At 35.6% G+C, this 23,936-nt stretch overlaps 1 protein-coding gene and 1 pseudogene across 23 annotated transcripts in view; one reads left to right on the forward strand and one right to left on the reverse strand.

The window, feature by feature from the left end:
- The window catches only part of BAZ2B (bromodomain adjacent to zinc finger domain 2B), a 290,834-nt gene that overhangs the window by 229,872 nt on the left and 37,026 nt on the right, over positions 1–23,936 (reverse strand). For 8 of the 23 annotated variants that reach the window (XM_072751661.1, XM_072751658.1, XM_072751682.1 and 5 more), the window contains exon 2: positions 16,427–16,492. The exons of the other annotated variants lie outside the window; for them this stretch is intronic. The gene's annotated coding sequence lies outside the window, so the exon portion shown is untranslated. The remainder of the gene's footprint in view (positions 1–16,426; positions 16,493–23,936) is intronic. 23 annotated transcript variants of the gene reach the window in all.
- Positions 12,088–20,705, forward strand: LOC112916502 (small ribosomal subunit protein eS1 pseudogene; annotated as a pseudogene).

The raw sequence follows: 23,936 nt of genomic DNA on the forward strand, positions 1-23,936 counted from the left end.
AGAGACCCCAAAGAACTTCCTTGTCCCTTCCACCATGTGAAGTTATAGCAAAAAGACAGCCATCTATGAACCAGGAAGCAGGCCCTAACCACACACCAAATCTGTCCACACCTTTATCTTGGATGTCCCAACTTCCCAAACCGTGAGAAACAAATTTCTATTGTTTATAAGCCACCGAGTCTATGGTATTTTGTTATAACAGTCCAAACAGGACTAAGCCAGCCAGTCACAACAGGACAAACTCAGTATGATTCTTAACATATTGTGATGTAAGGCACTTATTATGAGAGGTACATGAATAGTCAAATTCATAAAACAGTAAGTAGAATGGTGATTTGCCAGGGGCTGGAGGAGGGGAGAATGGGAAGTTCTTGTTTAATGGGTACAGAGTTTCAATTATGGAAGATGTGGAGTTCTGAAGATGGATGGTGGTGATGGCTGTACAACAGTGTAAATATACTCAATACCACTGAACTATATTCTTTTTTTTTTTTAAGATTTTATTTATTCACTCATGAGACACACACAGAAAGACAGAGGGGCACAGACACAGGCAGAGGTAGAAGGAGGCTCCATGCAGGGAGCCTAATGCGGGACTCGATCCCTGGACTCCAGGATTCATGCCCTGGGCCAAAGGCAGATGCTCAACAGCTGAGCCACTGAGGCGTCCCCACTGAACCATATTCTAAACGTGGCTAAAATATTAAATTTAATGTTATATATATTTCACCAGAATAAAAAAAAAATTAACAAGTGAAAATCTTACATAAATCACAAACCAACCTTAAATTTTTCTTTCACTAATACACACATTAAAACATTAATCAAATCAAGGGATTCATTTGTTCATTTATTAACTATTAATCAAGAGTTTTCTATGTGGCAGGCACTGTGCTAGACCTGGAAATATGGCAGTGAAAAATGAAATATGGCAGTGAAGACAAAGTCTCTGTCTTCACAGAACCTATACAGGAATTGTGCAGGCCTACAAACAACCAAAAAGTACAAAAATTATAGCCTTTCTCATAGTGAAAAGTACTACAATGAAGGGTAAGGAGATGCAGTGATAGCAAGAAAGGCCCGTCTGAGAAGATTACTGCCCAGAGATCATAATGAAGCAAGAACGAATGTTTCAGGTAGAATATCAAGTGCCAATGCCCCAAGGTGGAAAGGCTTAGGTGTTTTGAAAAAATGACGAGAAGGTACAGTATTGGTGCACAATAAGTTAGAAGTCAGTGGTAGAAGAACTAGGCACAGATCACAGAGGACTTGGAAAGCAACAGTAATAGATGGATATCATTTCAGCTGTGCTGAAAGCCATAGGGATGATTTCATAACGAGTGATGTGATCTGATTAAAAACAAACACCCTTGTTACTGTATACAGAATAATCCTGGGAATAGAAAAGGAAGAGATTAATCAAACAGTGAGACCAGTTTAGAGAACTGTAGTAATTCAGGCGGAAATGAGGGGACTGTCATGGTAGCCATGTCAATGGTAGAAGTGGTTAGATATTGGCTTGCTGGTGGATTAAGAGAAAAAAGCATCAGAGTCCAGAATGACTCCAAGATTTTCATCGGATCAATTGGGTGAATAAGCTGTCACACACTGAGATAGAGGACAATGGGTAGAAATAGGTTTGGTGGTGGTTGTGATGTCAGTATTAAGAATTTGTTTTTAGGGCAGCCCGGGTGGCTCAGTGGTTTAGCACTGTCTTCAGCCCAGGGCCTGATCCTGGAGACCTGGGCTCGAGTCTCACATCGGGCTCCCTGCATGGAGCCTGCTTCTCCCTCTGCCTGGGTCTCTGCCTCTCTCTCTCTCTCTCTCTCTCTCTCTCTCTCTCTCTCTCTCATGAATAAATAAATAAAATCTTAAAAAAAAAAAAAAAAGAATTTGGCTTTGGCAAAGTTAAGTATCCAAATAAAATGTTTCAGGAGAGAGGACATGGTCAACTGTGACAAAATGTTGCTGGACAATACTTAACCTGAGGGCTAAGAAATGGCCATTGGATTTAGTGAGGTAAATTCACTGGTGCCCATGACAAGATTGTTCTCAGTGGAATGCTAAAGACAAAGGCATGAATAGGATAAGTAAAGCAAAGAAAGTGTGATGAGGCTGTAGAGGTGGCATACATGGACAACTCTTTGAAGGAGTTTCACTCTAAAGGACTGTACAGAAATGGTACTATAGCTAAAAGGGGATGTAGGGTCTTGAAATATTTTTGTATTAAAATGAGGGAACAGAACAGCATGTATATATGCTGATGAGATGATGTAGAGAAAAAAAAAAAGAATGATGATGGAGAAAATTACAGAAGCAAAATCAATGATTACTAAGCATCTAATAAATGCATAAATGTGTCCTTGCTGCTAGAAATGCAAAGATAATAAATATAAGACATGTAATTAATTTAAGGGTTATAAGGAAACTATATTGAAAATCATAGGGGTAAAATATTATATATATATATAATTAGGTTAAAAATCCCTTAGAAACAGTATTACTTAATAAAGGCTGTCATGTTAAAAAGATTATGCAAAGCAATGTTGATGTATTTTATGATGTGACAGCAATGTCCTTCTAAGCTATACACATGCAGCTGCACAGTGTAAAAATAATGCCATACACAGCTTTTATTTGATTATGCACACTAGGGCTTAAATAGGATCAACATTAGATAAAGAGTAAAGCTAGCAATTTTTAAAAGCATCTCCACTGTATTTTCCTTTTTCCCTCCACTGTATTGACCCATTTCCACTTTTGGATTTCCAGCACCATCTCTTCTCCACTCATCACTTTACTCAAAACAGAAAGCAATTGGCATATCAATTATTTACACAAACCATCATTTCCAGAGTTCCGTTCTCTCTGCTTATTAATTACTTTCTACAATGTTTCCCTGCCTCCTAAACAAAGTTACGAATTAGACAGTTATTAACAGGTGATGGGGATTAAGGAATACACTTGTGATCAACATCGGGTGTTGTACGGGAGTGTTGAATCACTATATTGTACACTTGAAACTAATATTACTATTACACTGTATGTTAACTAATTGGAATTTAAATAAAAACGCCACAAGAATTAAATAGTTATATAAAAATCTGAACACTATAAAGACAAGTGATTACATATTAGTGTAAATTAATTTAGTTATGTTACTCATACACATTTGCATTTTAAGCTTTTTCCCTCTAAGACTCTTTATTTCTTGTATATTTTTTTAGATTTATTTATTTGAGCAAGAGAGCATGTGTGTGTGCGTGCTTATACTTGCATGCAGTAGGAAGGGCCAGAGAGAGTTCCCAGGCAGACTCCATGCTGAGCTCGAAGCCCAGCTCAGAGCTCGATCTCACAACCCAGAGGTCACAACCTGAGCCAAAACCAAGAGTCAGGCGCTCAACCAACTATGCCACCCAGGTGCCTCAATTCCTTGTGTATTTTTATACTCTGTCCTGTTCTAAAATAAGATATGAAGTAATACATTTAGGTACATAATACACAAATTAAAATTAGAAATTGAGAGCAAAAAAAATAACATTAGGCCAAGAATAAAGTTAGTTTCAAAATGCATGCCATGGGATGCCTGGGTGGCTCAGCAGTTGAGCATCTGCCTTTGGCTCAAGACATGATTCTGGAGTCTCAGGATCAAGTCCCACATGCATGGATCAAGTCCCGCTCCCTGCATGGAGCCTGCTTCTCTCTCTGCCTATGTCTCTGCCTCTTTCTCTCTCTCTGCGTGTCTCTCACGAATAAATAAATAAATAAAATCTTTAAAAGAAAATGCATGCCACAAAGCCCTGTAACCCTTGTAATAGGGGCAACCCAAGATAGGTTTCCTGATAATCAATGCGAAGAAGTGACTGCCATATGCAGCTTTTGTTGATTTATATTATTCACAGTACTCATAAAGTTAAATCATTTTTTTGAAGGAAGAAAGCTTGCTGAGACCTGAGGAAAGTCTTTCTATGGAGTTGTCAAAAAGATTCTAGCAATAAACAAAGTAATCGGTTTTGAACAGCTATTTCTTTAACATTCCTCAGAGACCGGCCAATGGCATAATACTTAAGAGCATTTCAGCAGCTAAATAGAGTTCAAGAATGTCACATATAACTTTACTTCTAGGAAAAGATGTGGAACATTCCAGAGAAGTACTCTACCTATTTCAGGCATCCCTCCCCAAAATATGTTAGAAATCAAAATGGATTTTAAAATTGAGATAAAATACACCATTACATAAAATTCACAATTTTAAAGTGTACAATTCAGTGGTTTTAATATATTCACAATGTTGAGAAACTATTTAATTCCAGAACACTTTCATCATCCCAAAGAGAAAAATCATGCCAATTAAGTAGTCATTGCCCATTCTCCTCCAGACTCTCCCTCCCCGCCCCTAACAATCCCTAATTTATTTTCCGTCTCCGTGAATTTGCCTATTCTGGACACTTTCACATATAGGGAATCATAGTATGTGATGTTTTCTGTGTGGCTTCTTTCACTTAGTAAACTGTTTTCAAGGCTCATCCATACTATAGCATATATTAGTATTTCATTCTCTTTTAAACAGATGAATAATATTCAATTATATGCACATCTTATCCAACCATTGGTTAATAGACATTTAGTTGTTTCCACCTTTTGGCCCTTATGAATAACACTATAAACATTCATATACAAATTTTTGTGTGGACGTAAAGTTTCAGTTCTCTTAGATATATATACCTAAGAACAGGAATTTTGAGTCGTATGGTAATTCTATATTTAACTTATTGAGTAACCGCCAAACTGTTTTCCAACATGGGTGTAGCACTTTACATTCCCACAAGTAGTATATGAGATACCCAAGTTTTCATACCTTTGCCAACAATTGTTATTTTCCATTTTTTTAATACTCATCCCAGTGGGTCTATGGTTTTGCTCTGCATTTCCTGATGGCTAATGATACTGAGCACTTTGTCATGTGCTTATTGCCATTTGTACATCTTCTTTGGAGAAATGTTCGAATCCTCTGCCCCTTCTTTGAGTTACTTATCATTTTGTTGTAAAGTTTAGTTCACAATGAATTTTTAAAGATTCTCATCTATTATGAGTTCTGATTAGGAGTGACAAAATAAATTATACTTTATGTAAATGATATAAGATCAAAACTATTTTGAGGCAGAAAACACATCTCCATGTTGTATGGATCTATTGTATAATGCTAACCAATATCAGTACAAATCCTTGCACTGCCTGTGAATTTTCTTCCTCCTCACTATCAAATGTGTTGCCTATTTAATGAACAGTTGGTATCCATAAAGAGGCATATTGTTTTAACATTTCAACAAAAACTGGCAATTGTCAAATAATCAGAAAAAAAAGGCGGATATTAAAACAGCTTGAAGCATTTCAAAAGAAACTAACAAATGGATTACAGCTTGAGGAAGTAAAGCATATAATATCTGCATGCTCATTGACTTCTTCATGCAGGTTGAAAAGCTTTAAAAAAAACTTTAGAAGTCTCATTTGGAGCTTTAAAGGCAATGCTAGTTTGACTCTTTCAATAGCAAAGATATGGAATACTCTGGTCTGAATAAGCAACATTTTTCTTTAAAGTTCTAGGAATATAAGATACTGATCATCAAGCTAGTTAACCGGACATAATCAGCAGCTTAAATTCATGCTAAAAAAGATGGTGAAAAGAACATTTGTGAGTTTCTGAAGAATGTGATCCTTAAGAGAATTTGAAACAAACAAACAAACAAGCAAAAAAAACTGAATTTACTGGGAGAAGAGGACAAGATCATGAAGAGTTGTTAATAAGTTTAATCACTTGAATAAGTTTTATTATATATAATTTTAGTTCACCACTGCCATAGCGAATGAATTTTATCATACCATTTACTATTCTTTTCCTTGTGTTAGGTTTTCTATGACCTACGCTCTCACATTATTTGGCATGATCTCTGCTCTACCTAGTGATGCACAGGCAGCATTTATCAAGTAACAATTAATGTATGCCGAATACTCCAGAACAAATCATGCCTTGATTTAAATTTCAATCGATATTTGTGATATTATCACAGTGATATACAGTATTACATATTAATGCTACCCAGTCTGTTCTCAAAACAATGCATAAAGATTTAAATTTAAAAATGATTCTTATTTTGGGGGCACCTGGATGGTTCAGCGTTTGAGTGTCTGTCTTCGGCTCAGGTCATGTTCCCAGGGTCCTGGGATTGAATCCCACATCGGGCTCCCCACAGGGAGCCTGCTTCTCCCTCTACCTATGTCTCTGCCTCTCTGTGTCTCTCATGAATAAGTAAATAAAAAAATTTTTTAAAAAGATTTTTATTCTCAAACTGCTAGTGAATTAAATAAGCATAAAAGCTGGAACATTTCAAAGAGAATAGCTGCCTTTAGTTTCTAAGTAAACTGTGAAGTGAGCTATTCAGGATGAAATAATGATTGTTTTTGCAGCAACCCAAGAATAACCAACATACAGCAAAATGTGCAGGCTGTGTTCTCCCTTTTCTTATCATATACCTAAACAAAACAGGTAAAGAAGTTTACTACACAAAAACAGATTTAGTGCTAAACTTATGTAATTATCCATTTAATCAGCAAGTTTTCTCACGTTAAGAGGAAATAGCATAAAAAGATGCAAATGTTTGCTTCCTTTTTAAAGTTAGTAGATTGAGAATTTTTTAAAACAAAAACATGTTTAAAAAAAACCTTAAAATTTCTCATGGTAAAAACTATATTTTTGGGACACCTGGGTGCCTGGGTTGGTTAAGCATCTACATTCAACTCAGGTCATGATCCCAGGGTCCTGGAATTGAGTCCTGCATCAGGCTCCCTGTTCAGTAGGGAATCTGCTTCTCCCCCTATGTGTCTGCACATCTCTCTCTCTCTTGTGAATAAATAAATAAAATCTTAAAAAAAAAAAAAAAAAGAATATGGACAATATCATTCCAGTGTTTTAAATGTGATTTCACTGTATAGTTGAGTGCAAGGGATAAAAAAGTAGACTAATACTTGATTTGAAAGGCTCTCTAAGGGATCCCTGGGTGGCGCAGCGGTTTGGCGCCTGCCTTTGGCCCAGGGCGCGATCCTGGAGACCCGGGATCGAATCCCACGTCGGGCTCCCGGTGCATGGAGCCTGCTTCTCCCTCTGCCTGTGTCTCTGCCTCTCTCTCTCACTGTGTGCCTATCATAAAAAAATTAAAAAAAAAAAAATGAAAGGCTCTCTAATATATCACCCTGAGGGGAAAGTGATCTCATTTTGAATTACCTTTTCCTGTCATTTCTAGCCCCAGGACACTTTTTACCCTTCTCTCTCTGCCTTCTCTCCTTTTGTCTAGAGAAAAGCAACTTCTATCAGAAGCCCTTTTCTAACCTCTGGCATCTGCCCTCCAACCCCAATGCCAACTTTTAGCACTCCCTGCAGCCTGGATAAGTGCTGATCTTAATACCCCATCAGATACTGTGCATATCTCTTTCACTAATTAACTTATCTCAAATGATTGGGATCTTTTTATTGTTTCCTTTACTAGATACCAATTTTCATAAAAGCAATGATTATGTCTCATATATAACAGATGCTTGTGGTATAATAAAAAAGTATTTAGTCTCTATCTCTGGTTCCTAACACAGAGCTCCAAAAAGTTCTGAAATTTAAAGATTTTCGTTATTTTATTTTATTTGAGAAAGAGAGACAGAGAGCAAGGGGAGGGGCACAGAGAGAAGGTGGAGAGAATCCCAAACAGACTCTCCACCCAGCCCCAGAGCCCAGATATAGGGCTCAATCCCACCACCCTGAGATCATGACCTGAACCAAAACTGACAGTAAGACACTCAGCCGACTGAGCCACCCAGGGACCCCAAAAGTTCTAGAATTTGAATTTACTACCCCTTGGGCGCCTGGGTGGTGCAGTTATGCATCCAACTCTCGGTTTCAGCTCAGGTCATAATCTCAGGTTTATGAATGGAGCCCCGTGTCAGGCTCTACACTTAGTGTGGAATCTGCTTAAGAGTCTCTCTCCCTCTCTTTCTGTCCTTCCCATCCCCCACCGTCCACTCTCTCACTCTAAAATAAATAAAATCTTAAAAAAATGAAATTATATAAAAATATATTTATTAAAAGCCTTTAAAACTCAATTTGTTGAAAATCAATTACATTTTTAAATGAGCAAAGGATTTTAATAAAAATTTATCTAGGGGATCCCTGGGTGGCGCAGCGGTTTGGCGCCTGCCTTTGGCCCAGGGCGCGATCCTGGAGACCCGGGATCGAATCCCACATCGGGCTCCCGGTGCATGGAGCCTGCTTCTCCCTCTGCCTGTGTCTCTGCCTCTCTCTCTATCTCTCTGTGACTATCATAAATAAATTTAAAAAAAAATTAAAAAAAAATCTCTCTTTCATTTATAAAAAAAAAAAATTATCTAAAGAAGATATAGAAATGAATGATAAACACATTAAAAGATGCTCAACATCACCAGCCATTGGGAAAATGCAAATCCAAAACACAGTAAGATACACTTCAGACCCCGTAAAATAGCTAAAGTGAAAAAGAGAGAAAATAACAAGTATTGATGAAGATATGGAGAAACTGGAGCCTTTGAAAACTGCATTATATAATGTTACAGCCACTTTGAAAAATATGTAACAGTTCTGCAATCAGTTAAACTGAGTTACCTAGTCACCCAGTAATTCCTCTCCTAGTATATACCCAAGAGAACTGAAAACATATATCACATAAAAATCGATATGTGGGGGATCCCTGGGTGGTTCCGCTGTTTAGCGCCTGCCTTCAGCCCAGGGTATGATCCTGGAGTCCCAGGATTGAGTCCCAGATTGGGCTCCCAGATTGGGCTCCCTGCTCCCTGCTTCTCTCTCTGCCTGTGTCTCTGCCTCTCTCTCTCTCTCTCTCTCTCTCTCTCTGTCTCTCATGAATAAATAAAATCTTAAAAAAAATGGACATGTGTTTTGTTCATGAATGGTCATAGCAGCATTTTTCTTAAGTGTTTAATATTCATAATTATTCAAATGTCCATCCCTGATAAATGGATAAACAAAATGTGGCATACCCCTGCAATGAAAGATGATTCAGCAATAACATGAAAGGAAGTACTAATACATGCTACGACATGAGTGAACCTAAAAGAAAACATTATGTTACATGAAAGAACCAATCACAAAATGGGAAGGACAGAAAAACCAACTTTACCACATATTGTAAGGTTCCATTTATATGAAATTTCCAGGATAGTAAATTACTAGTTTCTAGGGCCCATAAGAGTGGGAAACCTGTAAATTACTGGTTTCTAGAGGTCAGAGAAGTGGCAAGTAGAGAGTAACCTCTAGTTTATATATGGGATTTCTTCATGAAGTCCTAGTTTTACATAGTGGTGATGGTTATACAATTCTGTGAATATATATTAAAAGTCACTGATTTGTATCATATATTTACTTTTAAAAGGGTACATTTTATAGATGAATTATGTATCAATAAACTTAGTAAAAAAAAAAAAAACAGTTAAGAGACTGGTAGGAGATACTACAAAGACCCAACATAGGTCCTAAAAGAAGTGGAGGAAATAATAAAGAAGCAATATTTTAAGAATCAACAAGTGAGTGTTTGTTAGAATTAAGGAAATAATTCATTTCTCAGATTCAAAGTATATTTTGTGTCCAAAGAAGGACAAATAAAAATATATTCACATCTAGACCCGTCACCTAGATGTGGAACTTTAGGGTAGGATAAAAAGAAATCACAAAAAATGTCAAAGAGAGAAAGACATGTTATCTCATAAGGAATACTGACAGACCATTCCTCAGCAACAAGAGAAACCAAAACACAATGAAGTAATAGCTCCAAAACTGAGAAAGTCTATATAAAATATAATCATTCCTTAAAGATTATTTTTTTCTTACTTAGGGGAAGGTAATTTTAATTGCAGATGCTGTTTCTTTCTTGATTATTCATTTACTAAGGTTTATAAAAATCCTGAAGCAATTTTGATACTTTATGTTTATCTAGGAAATTATGTGTTTTATATAAGATTTCAAATTTCACATAAAGTTTTTCATTTTATTTTGTTACTTTTTTTAGATGCCTGTGATTTTAGTATTTTTGTCTTCATAATTCTTGATGGAAGGAGCCCCTTGTTATTAATTTCTGTAGACTTGATAATATATCTTACTTTGATATCTACTTAGTCTGAAATTAATGAAATTAATCCAACTTTCTTTTATTTGTAGAGTATATCTTTTATATTCTTTTACTTTATTCTATGTCTTTATATTTAAAATGGGTTTTTCTTTTAAATAGCATATAGTTGGCACTTGCATTTTTGTCCAATTTGACAATTTTTCTCTTAATTCAAGTATTTAGATTATGTACGTTAAATATAATTATTAATAACACTGTATAAATCTATCATGTTTTTTTATTAGTATTTTTTCTTTTCCCTCTCGACCTATTTTCTTTTAGATTAAGTATTTATTTATTTATTATGGAAAAGAGAGAAGATAAAGAGGGAAAGACTCATTTTATGAAGCTAGATTAATTTTGAAAGTAAAACCAAACCAATTTCAGTTGCAAAATCCTAAATAAACTGGTAAATCAAATCTAGCAGAATACTAAAATACTATTAATAAATCATGACTAAGCACTTTTTCTAAAGATTTATTTATTTGAGAAAGAGAGAGTGTGCACAAGCATGCAGAAAGGGGAGGTGCATCGGGGTGCTCAGAGGGAAAGGGAGAGAGAGAATCAGGAGAGAGAAAATCTTAGCAGATTCCACACCTCCTGCAGTCTGTTGTGGAGCTTGATCCCTGGCCCTGAGATCATCACCTGAGCCGTAATTAAGAGTCTGATTCTTAAATGACTGAGCCACATAGTGTCTCTAAGCAGTTTCTATTCAGAGAATACAAAGACAGGTCTATTTCTGAAAAGCTATTAATGTTAGTCACACTATTAGTGAATTATTTTTTTTTTAATTTTTTTTTTATTTTATTATTTATGATAGTCACAGAGAGAGAGAGAGGCAGAGACACAGGCAGAGGGAGAAGCAGGCTCCATGCATCGGAAGCCCAACGTGGGACTCGATCCCGGGTCTCCAGGATCGCGCCCTGGGCCAAAGGCAGGCGCTAAACCGCTGCGCCACCCAGGAATCCCCCATTAGTGAATTAAAAGGAGAAAATTACAGTATCTTCTCAAGAATGCAAAAAAAAAAATGTATTCTGTAAAATTCAAATATAAATTGTGATTAAAACTCTTATCCAGGGATGCCTGGTGGCTCAGTGGTTGAGCGCCTGCCTTCTGCTCAGGGTGTGGTCCCAGAGTCCCGGGGTCAAGTCCCACATGGGGCTCCTGCATGGAGCCTGCTTCTCCTCCCTCTTCCTGTGTCTCTGTCTCTCATGAATAAATAAAATCTTTAAAAAAAAACAACTCTTATCCAACTTAGTTGAACAATAGAAAAGTTTTTTTTTAACACAACAACATATTATTGATAGTAACAAATAACTAAAATAAAGAAGTATTCCCAATAGGATCAAGAAAAAACTAAATGTCTGTTGTTACCATTTTTATTTAATATTGTCCTTTAGTTTTTTGTTTGTTTGTTTTTGTCCTTTAGTTTCTAATCAACAAAAAAAGTTAAGTGTATAGGATTTCTGGCTGGCAGCCATGCTGAGACCCCAGCCAACAACCAGCATCAACCACAAGACATGAGCAAAGATTATTAAAAATAATCTCCAGATTATTCCAGCCTATGGCTGCCAGACTTCAGTCACTCCATCTGAGGCATATGGAGCAGAAAAGGAAACTCTGCTATACCCTGTCTGAATTCCTAACACACAGAAACCATAAAATATAATAAGTGTTATTAAGCTACTAAATTTTGAGTTATTCACTGGAATAATGGGAAAAGATTTTTAAATTTAAAAAAAAAGCATAATCGTAACGGAATAAACTAACAATTTTTAAATTTCTATACAACGAAGACATTTTAATCAAAGTGAAAAGACAAGCCACTGAGAAAAGATAGCTCCAATTGCTATAACTATAGAATAACAAATAGACAACTTAAGTTCGAAAAATGGGCCAAGAATATCAACAGGCAAATCACAAAAGACGAATCTTAGATAACTAGTAAACGAGTGAAAGATATTCAATCAGGCAATGGGAGAAATAAAAATAACGATCAGGAATCACTTAATAACCAGATTGGCAAAATTTTATGTCTAAAAACATCGAATTCATTAAGGATCAAAAAGATATGAAGTTTGCATGTACTGTGTCACAGCAATTACCCCCTACGTGATGATGTTATCCAGAAAAGCCAACGACCCGCGGCAGGGACGGATGTAGATGTAGACTCTCCAGATGTAGAGACATCAGGGGCTCAAGGGGCCCTTGGGAGCAGTGAAAGGGATACACTGAGGGAAAGGTGGGTGTGGTCTGCTGCCAGCCATGCGGTCAGAGCTGTCCCAAGTCACAACACAGGCCTATGGACTGTGGAATGTTAACATACAACCAGCAGGGAGCAATTTGTCATTAGATAATCATTTCAAGGTGCAAATCCAATTCCAGATATACATTCTTCATAACTCCCACAGCTATGCATTAGAAGACAAGGAGAGGAATGTTCCTTTTGACATTCATAGTGAAAAATTATAAACACCCTATACCCTATATATCCATTATTAGAACAGATAAATTAACTATATTATATTCATATAATAAAATACTCTTCAGTAATGAAGATGAATGACTTACAGTACATAAATAAATATAGATAAATCTGAAAAACAGATTAGTGATAAAAGCAGATTGGAAAATGATACATACAGTATAATGTTATATAAGGTTTTAAAACATGCCAAACAATACTGCATATCATATACATGTATGGTAAAAAAGGTATACTTTCCTAGGAGTGACTAACATAAAGATCTCTTCTATGGAGAGAAGAAAAAAAAAGAATGGGGTTAGGTAGGTATATATGAGGTTTCAAGTGTATCTGTTTTTATTTATGTATAATAAGTTGAACCATATGTGGCAAAAAGTTAACATTTATTAAAGCAAGGTGGTAGGTACAGTACAAACACTTTCATTGTACTATTTTAGAGTCTGTATGTTTGGAATGTTTTAAACATTTTTTTTTTAATTTTAAAAAAGATTGCAAGGGACCATGGAGAGTTTGGAGGTTTGAGAAAGTGAAAAGATTTGGAATCTTGATTGTAGAAAATGTACTAAATTCAGTTTATTAGAAATGAGTGATACAATTGTCAGTAAAAATACAGTAATTGTAATGCATGGAAGCAATTTATAGAAAGATTCAAAACAGTGCCATTTTAGACAGATGTTCCCTTAATACATTTAATAATGTCTATTTACAAAACATTCTACTTCAATTTCTTTGCTCTACAAAATAATTAGACAATTATATAATAATAAAAAACAAATCTCTGGGGGAGCCTGGCTGGCTTAGTCAGTGAAGCATGTGACTCCTGATCTCAGGGTTATGGGTTCAATCCCCACTTTAAAAATAAAATCTTTAAAAAAAACTTTAACAAATTTCTGAAACCATAATAAATTTATACAAAAGACTATTCTACTAGCAACTTTTAAAGTTATGACTATTCTAGAAGACATATCTCTTTTCAAAGATATAGTAATTGAATGTAGAGGATTCTGAATACCAATATTTGAATGTAAAATGCTTTGATTTTATTAACTGACACAATTTAAAGGGATCTATAAAAACCCATTTATGTCTTCCAAACTCTAAATGTCAAAGTTATTGTGTAACTCCAGGCTTTACTGAAAATGGTTAGAATTAATTAGAAAACAAGGGGCACCTGGGTAACTCAGTTGATTAAGCATCTACCTTTGACTCAGGTCATGAACCTACGATGCTGGGATGGAGTCCTACATTTCCTGCTCGGTGGGGAGTCTGCTTTTCCCTCTACCCCTCCCCCCTGCTTGTGATCTCTCACTCTCTCTCTCTAATAAATAAATAAAATCTTAAAAGACAAAAAAGAAAACAAAAATCCACTTCTTGTAATAGCCCTGCACTTAAACAACAGAACTATAAGCTCTATTGGATCTCTCTGATTTTTAGAGTCTAAGCTTTACAATAATCATCTTCTCTTTCGAATGAGTAATTAGAGTCAGTAATCATTCCGTATTTTTTGAGAGCAGGAAATGTGTACTGTGCATCACTGTTTTCCCAATGCTTAATCCATAATAGATGTTCAATAAATAATTATTTGTTTAATTAATGAAATGAATCTAGCCCCTAGCACAGACACAGCCTCAAAATCTCTGTAACTGATTGTACAGCCAAAGTAACCACTGTGGATCAGATCCAATTGTTCTTTCAGCTTAAGATTCTGGAAACTATTTAGAGGCCTTGTTATCCTCAGGAGTTACACTTTTTTTTTTTTTTTTAGGATTTTATTTATTTATTTGGGAGAGAGTGAGCAGGAGTACACAGGAGAGGCAGGAGAAGAGGGACAAGCAGACTCTGTGTTGAGCATAGAGCCAGACTCAGGGATCAACCGTGACCCTGCAATCGTGATCTGAGCTGAAATGAGGACTGCTTAACACACTGAGTCACCCAGGTGCCCCAAGAGCTCTACTTTTAATACTACCCCCTAATACCTCAGGCAGTAAACAAATCATTTGGATCTAAAATTCTCTTAAAGATAAAGGACCAAAAGGCAGTTCTTTTAAATTTTATGAAAATATTTTTATATATGGGAATTTCATAATTCATAGACTAATTTTGATTCAAAAAGCTAAGATTCATTGCTAATGCTCTAGGTAATATGATGATGAAGACTAAGACAAGGTCAAAAAAAAAAGAAAAGACTAAGACAAGGTCACTGGATTTAAAAAGGAGAATATAACCATGATGCACAAAGGAATTATTTCAATAAAGAGTAGGACAAGACGGCAAATTACTTTTTATAAATGTGATAATAATAATTAACTAGTTTAGACTTCTTATATTTAGGATTATGTGGCTGATTCTATTAAGGATTAATACCACAATAAAGAACCAATCATAATAGAAAAGAAAATTCCACATATCCATATAATATAGGCTATGCTAAAAGGTAAGTCATCAACTATTTGTTTACTATATTTCATATGTATTTTGGTAAGACAGGAACATAAAGAGCAGGACAATTTTTCTTTTTCTTTCCTAAGATTCTATTTTTAGGTATCCTCTACACCCAATGTGGATTTTGAACTTACAACCCTGAGATCAAGAGTAACATGCTCTACTGGCTGAGCCAGCAAGGAGCCGCAGGATAACTTCTTTTTTTAAAGTACAGCAACTTATTAAACAAATAACTTTTCTTTTGCTGATTTTATCCTGATTAAAGAGAAAGTATCAAAACATTTTAAGAATGTTGAGGACTAAAACCACAAATTGCAAGGTGCAAGGTGGTAGTTAAGAAGCAAAAAAAAAAAAAAAAAAAGTACAATATCATAGGAAAAGCAAATCATACATAGAATAAAAGCTGTTCCTGTACTACATTATCTACTACTAAAATAATGATGTTAATAATTATGAAACAACTACTAAATATTTTTAAAGCATGTATTATTTGTATAAGGCTTTTTCCAGGCAACTGTCCCTAATAGTGTTCATAAGAAATATAAAAATTAGGTCTACGATTCTTTACTTTACCATTTTTAAATTATATTAAAATAAATATAAAATATACCATCTTAGTTTTAAATGTACAGTTCAGTGGTACTAAGTGCATTCACATTTTTGTGCAGCCATCACCACCATCCATCGCCATAATACCATATGTTCTTTGAAAAACACTGTTAACATCCTGATTGTGTGCAGTACAACTTAAGAGTAAAAAAGCAAAGGAGAAAGAAAGTTCAATGAGCTAATTTCAATGAATGGAACATAAAGGTGGTCGCTTACAATGCAAATATTCTGTAGTATTCTGGCCTGGAATGCATAACCTGAATCTAACCATGAGGAAATATCAGACAAACCCAAATTAGGTGCATTCGATTAAAAAGAAGTGGGGGAGACATTTTCTTCAAAAACATCAGTGTTAAAGATGATAAAGAAAAATTATTGAGAAGTTACAGATTAAAGGAAACCAAAGAGAAATGACAATTAATTATAAAGCTTGATCCTGGACTGGCTTCTGTATTAAGTGGAAGAAAAAACACAAAACACAAAAAGTAAAAATTAAAATATGCACAGGAGATTAGAGTTTTGTTAACTTTAAATTTTTCTGAAGATTTAAATAACTGTACTCATTCTTTTTTTTTTAAAGATTTATTTATTTATTTATTTATTTATTTATTTATTTATTTATTTATTTATGAGAGAGAGAGAGAGAGAGAGAGAGAGAGAGGCAGAGACACAAGCAGAGGGAGAAGCAGGCTACCTGGTCAAAATGGGGCTCCATCATTCATAATCCCTCTGTTGCTCCTCCTGCTTGTGCTCTCTCTCTCTGTCAAATAAATAAATGAAATCTTTAAAAATAAATAAAATTATTTTATCTTACTTCTGATTTACTTTCTTTCTTGCTGTTTCATTGTTTTTTTCAGTAGTCTTTTTATGTTTATTGCTTCTTTTTTTTAAAGATGGCTCCACGCCCAGGACAGAGTCCAGTGAGGGGCTTGAATTCATAATCTCAGATCAAGATCTGAGTTGAGGTCAAGAGTCGGTCAGTCAACTAACTGAGCCACCCAGGTGCCCCTCATTAGTTTTTAATCTTATTTTCATTTTAGTTGAAATTTTTATCTATTTGTTATTATTACTATCTTAGTCTCACTTTATGATGATGAGAAGGAAGCATGGTAATATGGTTAATATGAATTTTGAACACATGTACTGGAATCCTTTTTTCCATCCATTTCTGTATTACATCTCAACAAAATCTAAGCTTTAGTATATTAGAAGTTATACATTCAGACAAAAACTCATTCCCCAATATTGTGTACTTGCAAAGATATCATATTTAGACTGCTGAAATAGTGATGCTTTCTCATATTGTGTACTATCCTGGTTTTCTGCTTTATATAATCATTAATAAGCTCTATAAATAATATATATTATAAGAAGGTAAATCAGACTTTATATTCATAGAAGGGCTTGATGCAGGTAGAAAAATAATCTTCTGATAGAATTCCAACACTGTCTCCAGTAATTGTTTTATTGTATCCTAGCACAAATCTTGTTTACCTGTATGAAATTTTATAATCTATAAAGATAATTTATATATTTTTTCATATTACTTCTTAACATATCAATGAAGTACACAGAGCAAGTATCATCACAGAAAAGGAAATTGAAGCTTAAAGACTGATTAAATGATTTACCAAAATTACATAAATAACAAAATGGCAGACTACAGAGGACTTAAATGCCAACATGTCCCAAACCTAAACAATGGGAAGGACTTCTCTTGGTCATGTCAGAGGGGCAAGTGAAAAGAAATACTAAAAATTGTAATGCAGAACCTAAAGCAGCACTGAGTGACCTTACTACTACATCAAAATTATTAAGATTATCTCTATAATTCCTGCAATACGACCATAGGCACCTTGGCACTTCATTTTGTTTGCTGACAATAAGCAAGTATGCTCTACTTCCAAAATTTCTACTACACCAAAAATACTGAATCAGACATGACTTTAAAAGCTTTTTGTTTTAGGACAGTTGGGTGCCTCAGAGTCCCTGGATTGAGTCCCACACATCAGGCTTCCTGCATGAAGCCTGCTTTTTCCCTCTGCCTATGTCTCTGCCTTTCTCTCTGTGTCTCTCATGAATGAATGAATGAATGAATGAATGAATGAATGAATGAATGAATGAATAAATAAATAAATAAAATCTTTTAAAAAAAAATAAAAAATAAAATATTTTTGTTTTGAACTGATGGTTACCAGAGTGGAGGTGGGGAGGGAAGATGGGAGAAATAGGTGATGGGGATTAAGGAGTGCACTTGTCTTGATTGAGTATTGGTGATATATGGAATTGTTGAGGTACTACACTTTACACCTGAAACTAACATAACACTATATGTTAACTATTCTGGTATTAAAATTTTAAAAAGATAAACAATTTCAAAAAATAAAAAGCTTTTTGTTTGGGGGAGGTATAGAAGAATGAACAGGAGAGCAAATAGTAAATAATACTATTATACACAGCAGTTCTGACTCTTTCAAGATAAGCTCTTCACTGAGAAGTTTTTTTAGCCTGAATCCTTATAACTATAATCTAGAACCAATAAAGTAAAGATCAAATGTGTTAGGAACAAGTAATGAAGACTGAAGAGAGCCACGGAAAAGACTGGTCCATGGCATGGGGATAGTCTTATTCCTGCCACTGATGAAAAATATTCATTTTTGCAAAAGCACAGCTAAAGAGAATGAACATAGGCACTCCTCAGCATTCACCTGTGACCCAGATTCCAAAGAGTGGTTAGGGCTTGTTCTGATTTGGGGGTGTGGTTGGAGGGAGGATCTTTCAAGTTGGCAATATAAAAGAAGAAACGCTATAGGAAAGAAAAACACCAATCTTCTTAAGGTTTTTTTCACAGGTATAAAATAATAGCAAATTAGGCTGCAATTGTTTGCAGAGGTGATAAGGAGTTGGGAGACTAGATGGATGGATACACAGTCTTATCAGATAAAGTGCTCTTAGAGGCAGTGGGCAAATTTTCAAAACTCTCTTTCACCAGGTAGGCACTCTAAAGTGGAAATAAAGGAGCACCTGGCTGGCTCATGGAGTTTGGGGTTGTGAGTCCCACATTGGGCACAGAGATTACTTAAAAATAAAATTAATCAATCAAGTGGGAGTAAAAACAGAATTGGGGCCTGGGCAGTTTTTCCAAAGGTTATGAGTCTACATATGAATGCAATGGTCATAAAGAAAACAAAATAACAATCGTCAAAAACAATGATCCGGGGATCCCTGGGTGGCGCAGCTGTCTGGCACCTGCCTTTGGCCCAGAGCGCAATCCTGGAGACCCCGGATCGAATCCTGCATCGGGCTCCCGGTGCATGGAGCCTGCTTCTCCCTCTGCCTGTGTCTCTGCCTCTCTCTCTCTCTCTCTGTGTTTGACTATCATAAATAAATAAAAATTTAAAAAAAAATGATCCAGTACCCCCCCCCAACCTCTTGCGCTGTTGAACAAAGAGCTAAGAGATTGAATAAACCTATATTATCAAAACCTTCAGGATACAAAATAGTACCCAGGGAAACAGGGAAAGAAGTCAAGAAGGATCTACCTGTATATTCTTAAGCAAATAGTAGGTCTTTATGAATCTGTCCTTATAAGAAGATGACTTAACCAGAAGAAAAAGCTGGATAAAAATTTTGTCATTAAAAGCCATGAAATAAACCCAGTATGTGAGAGATTAATGAAGAAAACATATACCAAGAAACAAGAATAAATGACTACTTTCTACTCCCAGGAAAATTTCACTGTATAAGTCATAAAATGAAATAAAAATAGAACGAATTAAAAATTGTGAATTTAGTACAACCCTGGTCAAAACTCAAAGGATTATTTTCTGGGACTTGACAAAATGGTCAAAATACACCTGAAAAAACAACTAGCAGAATTCTGAAATACAGGACCAAAGATGAAAGGCCTATCCTAGGGCAGCCCTGGTGGCTCAGTGGTTTAGCGCTGCCTTCAGCTCAGGGCATAATCTTGGAGACCAGGGATCGAGTCCCACATCGGGCTCCCTGCATGGAGCCTGTTTCTCCCTCTGCCTGTGTCTCTGCTTTTCTCTCTCGCTCGCTCTCTCGCTCTGTGTCTCTCATGAATAAATAAAATCTTAAAAAAAAAAAAAGTCTGTCCCAAGAAATATCACAAAACAAGTTAGCAATTAAAATTGAGGTACTGAGGAAGAAATAAGGATATGAAAGAAACTCTTGGCTCCCTGTGCAGTGCCAAGGCAGTCAGCAAGAACCTAAGCACCTTTTGAAAGGGAGCCAAGAAAATGGTTGATTTATTTTCTAGGAAAGATTAGTATAATGTGAAAGCATCAGCTATGTTCAGTTTAAGAAATATTGGAAAAACATCAGCCACAAGTACTCAAAGAACCAAAATCTGATCGTCTCAAGGGTCATGTTTTTGAAGTGAGCCTTCCTGATCTACAGAATGAAGTTGCATTTAGAACTGAGGACGTTCAGGGCAACAACTGACTAATTTCCTTGGCATAGTTCCTACCTGTGACAAGATGTGCTCCATGGTCAAAAAATGGCAGAGCATGATTGAAGCTCATGTTGACGTCAAGATTACTGATGGCTATTTTATTTATTTATTTTATTGTTGGTTTTACTAAAAAAATGCAAAAATCAGATTCAGAAGACCTCTTATGCTCAGTCCCAACAGGTCTGCCAAATTTGGAAAAAGGTGACGGAAATCATGACCCAAGAGGTGCAGACAAATGACCTGAAAGAAGTAGTCAATAAATGGATTCCAGACACTATCAGAAAAGACTTAAAAAGAAGGCTTGCCGGTCTATTTATCCACTCCATGATGTCTTTGTTGAAATGTAAAAATGCTGAAGAAGCCCAAGTTTGAAATTGGAAAGCTCATAAAGCTTCATGTTGAAGGTAGTAATTCTAGAAAAGCTACTGGAAATGAGACCACTTCCCAAGTGGAATGAGCTAATGGATATGAGCCACCAGTTCAAGAATCTGTTTAAAATTCAGACATTATTTTATTTTATTTTATTTTATTTTATTTTAATTTTAATTTTATATATATTTTTTTATTTATGATAGGCACACAGTGAGAGACTGAGAGAGAGAGGCAGAGACACAGGCAGAAGGAGAAGCAGGCTCCATGCACCGGGAGCGCGATATGGGATTCAATCCCGGGTCTCCAGGATCGCACCCTGGGCCAAAGGCAGGCGCTAAACCGCTGTGCCACCCAGGGATCCCTAAAATTCAGACATTTAATGGTGACAAATAAGAAATCTTATTTGTGATGTTAAAAAAAAAAGGAATATGGAAGAAACAATTCAAAGAATACAAAAACAGTCCTGTGAATTAATTAGCATGTATTTTTAAAGTGGTGTTTCAAATTAGTGAAGAAAGAACGAAGTATTCAATAAATAATGTTGGGACAACCGGCTAAAATTTTGAGAGAAAAATTAAATTGGATCTGTAACTCACAATTACAGATTTCCAAATCAGACTTAAAAAACCATTTAAAAATATTAGCAGGAATATTTTTACCACCTTAGCACAGAGAATGACCTCCTTCTAGATGTGGCATCTGTGCAGAGACTACTCAATGTCCATTGTCTTCTTTTTAGCTGGAGGATAGAATTCCATCCTCCCCCCGCACCCCTGCTTGCTCACCTGTGCTTGTTTTCTCTCTAAAATAAATAAATCTTTAAAAAGAGACAGAGAGGGCAGCTCCGGTGACTCAGCGGTTTAGCGCCGCCTGCAGTCCAGGGCCTGATCCTGGAGACCCTGGATCGAGTACCACATCAGGCTCTCTGCATGGAGCTTGCTTCTCCCTCTGCCTGTGTCTCTGCCTCTCTCTCTCTGTGTCTCTATGAATAAATAAATAAATAATCTTTAAAAAAAATAAAAATAAAAAAAGATAATGAGATGTTTAAATGTCAATTTCTACAGAGAATCATACATGAGAATTGAAAAATTCCCACACAGAATTTATCAATGAGTAATGTTATTGATCTTTCTTAAGAACTGTTTCACTGGAGTGATGGCAGTAAAAGATATACTGCAGTAGAGTGGGATAATAACAATCATTTTCAAGTTTTCCTTCATCTCCATTCCCAGACCCTTCCAAACGTACGGAACTACTATTATAAACTTCAACAGGATTTCATAATTCAACAGGGCTATAATCAAGGACCACAAAGTTTAAGTCTACACATCTTTCTTCTGCATCTATTCCAGTTAAAATTAACCACTCCTTTCTCTATCATCCTGCAAAACTTAGGACATCTGTTTATAGATATTTATGATTGTTATTTATGTGTCTAAATATAAACAATGTATTGCTTATATTTCTACAACATTCATCATATTATATGGTGCTTGTATTCAAGCATAGAGTTATTCATGTTTGTTTCTCAAGACTCTTAAGCACAGCATCTTTCATAGAGCCTAGGCTCTAGCTAAGGACCTACAACTCTGATTTCTGATTTCAGTTACAAAGATTCAAAATCACTATGATAAATCAGAACTTCTAAAACAAAAATTAAAGAACAAGTTCAGAAAGTGAATAAGCAGGGCAGCCCGGGTGGCTCAGCGGTTTGACGCCTGTGATCCTGGAAATCCGGGATCAAGTCCCACATCAGGCTCCCTGCATGGAACCTGCTTCTCCCTCTGTCCGTCTCTGCCTCTCTCTCTCTCTCACTCTCTGTGTCTCTCATGAATAAATTAAAATAAATAAATAAAATAAAATAAGCAAAGAATGACTGGGTTTTCCTGTGTCTATTAATTTCTATTTCAAGACAATCTGCACACAGGCGATCAATTTCCCTGGCTGTGAGCATTTCAGTATTTTGTTTATTCTTAAGAATTCAATTAATAGTATACATGCATGATTATGCAATGAAGTTAAAAAAACTAACAATGAGTAAATGATCACTGGAATGTGGTTTAGTCACCCATCTATTCATGAAACTTGAGAATAACTATAGAAACTCCTCCGATATTGACCTTCATTATGTTTTACTTAGATTATCATTGTATAAAGTACCTGAACCAGCAGCATGATCTTTACGAAAAGTTCTGAACTTTTCAGAAAGATTATATTTCCAGAAACCATAAACTGCCTAAACCAATAGAACTCTCAGAAGTTCCCTTCAGCTATAAGGCTAACTATTGCCAAATTATTCTTAACAAATTGATACACTTCTGCCATTTTATCATTTCTATCCTATACTGTTGTATGAGAGCTTTGAACTAAATAGCATCTTAGTTCAGAATCTAAAAATCTACATGTTTATAACTTGATTCAATACTATTTAAGTTTTCACCTGCATTTACTAATTCAGCATAGAATTCCAGACGGGCCCTGGACTCAGGAAGAATACTTATGTTCTTTTTCAGTATAAAAGTCTTATTAGAGCTGTGAAATGAAAGGACTGATCACAACACAAACTAAGGAAAATGTGGTAGAAAACAAATTTCAACTACCCAAGAGGAGACAGAATAAAATAAAAATGGGGGGGGGGGAGTCACATGGAAATTCAATTTGACAGGCATTTATTAAGTGCTTTCCATATTCTAAGCATGGTGTTATGCATTAAGAATATAAAGGTAATGAGCAGCCCCCGGGGGGCTCAGCGGTTTAGCATGATCCTGGAGACCCAGGATCGAGTCCCACATTGGGCTTCCTCCATGGAGCCTGCTTCTCTCTCTGCCTCTCTCTCTCTCTCTCTCTCTATCTCATGAATAAATAAATATTTTTTTTAAAAAGAATATAAAGGTAAATAGAGGAATTCATTAACTTGGAAATGCTTAACAAGTCTTCAGCCAAAAATAGGCAAACACTCAAATGCCCCAAATGAGATAAGTAAAATTGCTGTTAGGGTTGAACCACAACATTTGCCATTAATTAATTTACTAATCTCTCTGTGTCTGAGGTTCCTAATTTGTAAAATGGGGAATTCAGACTGCAGATGCTCCACTTCTAAAATTCTAAGAGTCAAAACCATGTTGACAGACTAGAAATTGGGAGAGTAGGCCCCAATCTACAAAAAGTATAAAAACGTGATCATGAAACCCTCATAGTGATATCAGCATGTACTTAAGAATATCAAAATTTCAAAAGATAAAATTGTAATATGGATATGTAGTATGTATTTTGGATACAAAATCTTTAAAAATACATCCAGATCTAGGAAAAGAATCCCTACATCTTCCTTCATTCATAGGAACTGTTTTTAGAC

Source organism: Vulpes vulpes, chromosome 3, assembly GCF_048418805.1.
Source record: "Vulpes vulpes isolate BD-2025 chromosome 3, VulVul3, whole genome shotgun sequence".
NCBI lineage: Eukaryota > Metazoa > Chordata > Mammalia > Carnivora > Canidae > Vulpes > Vulpes vulpes.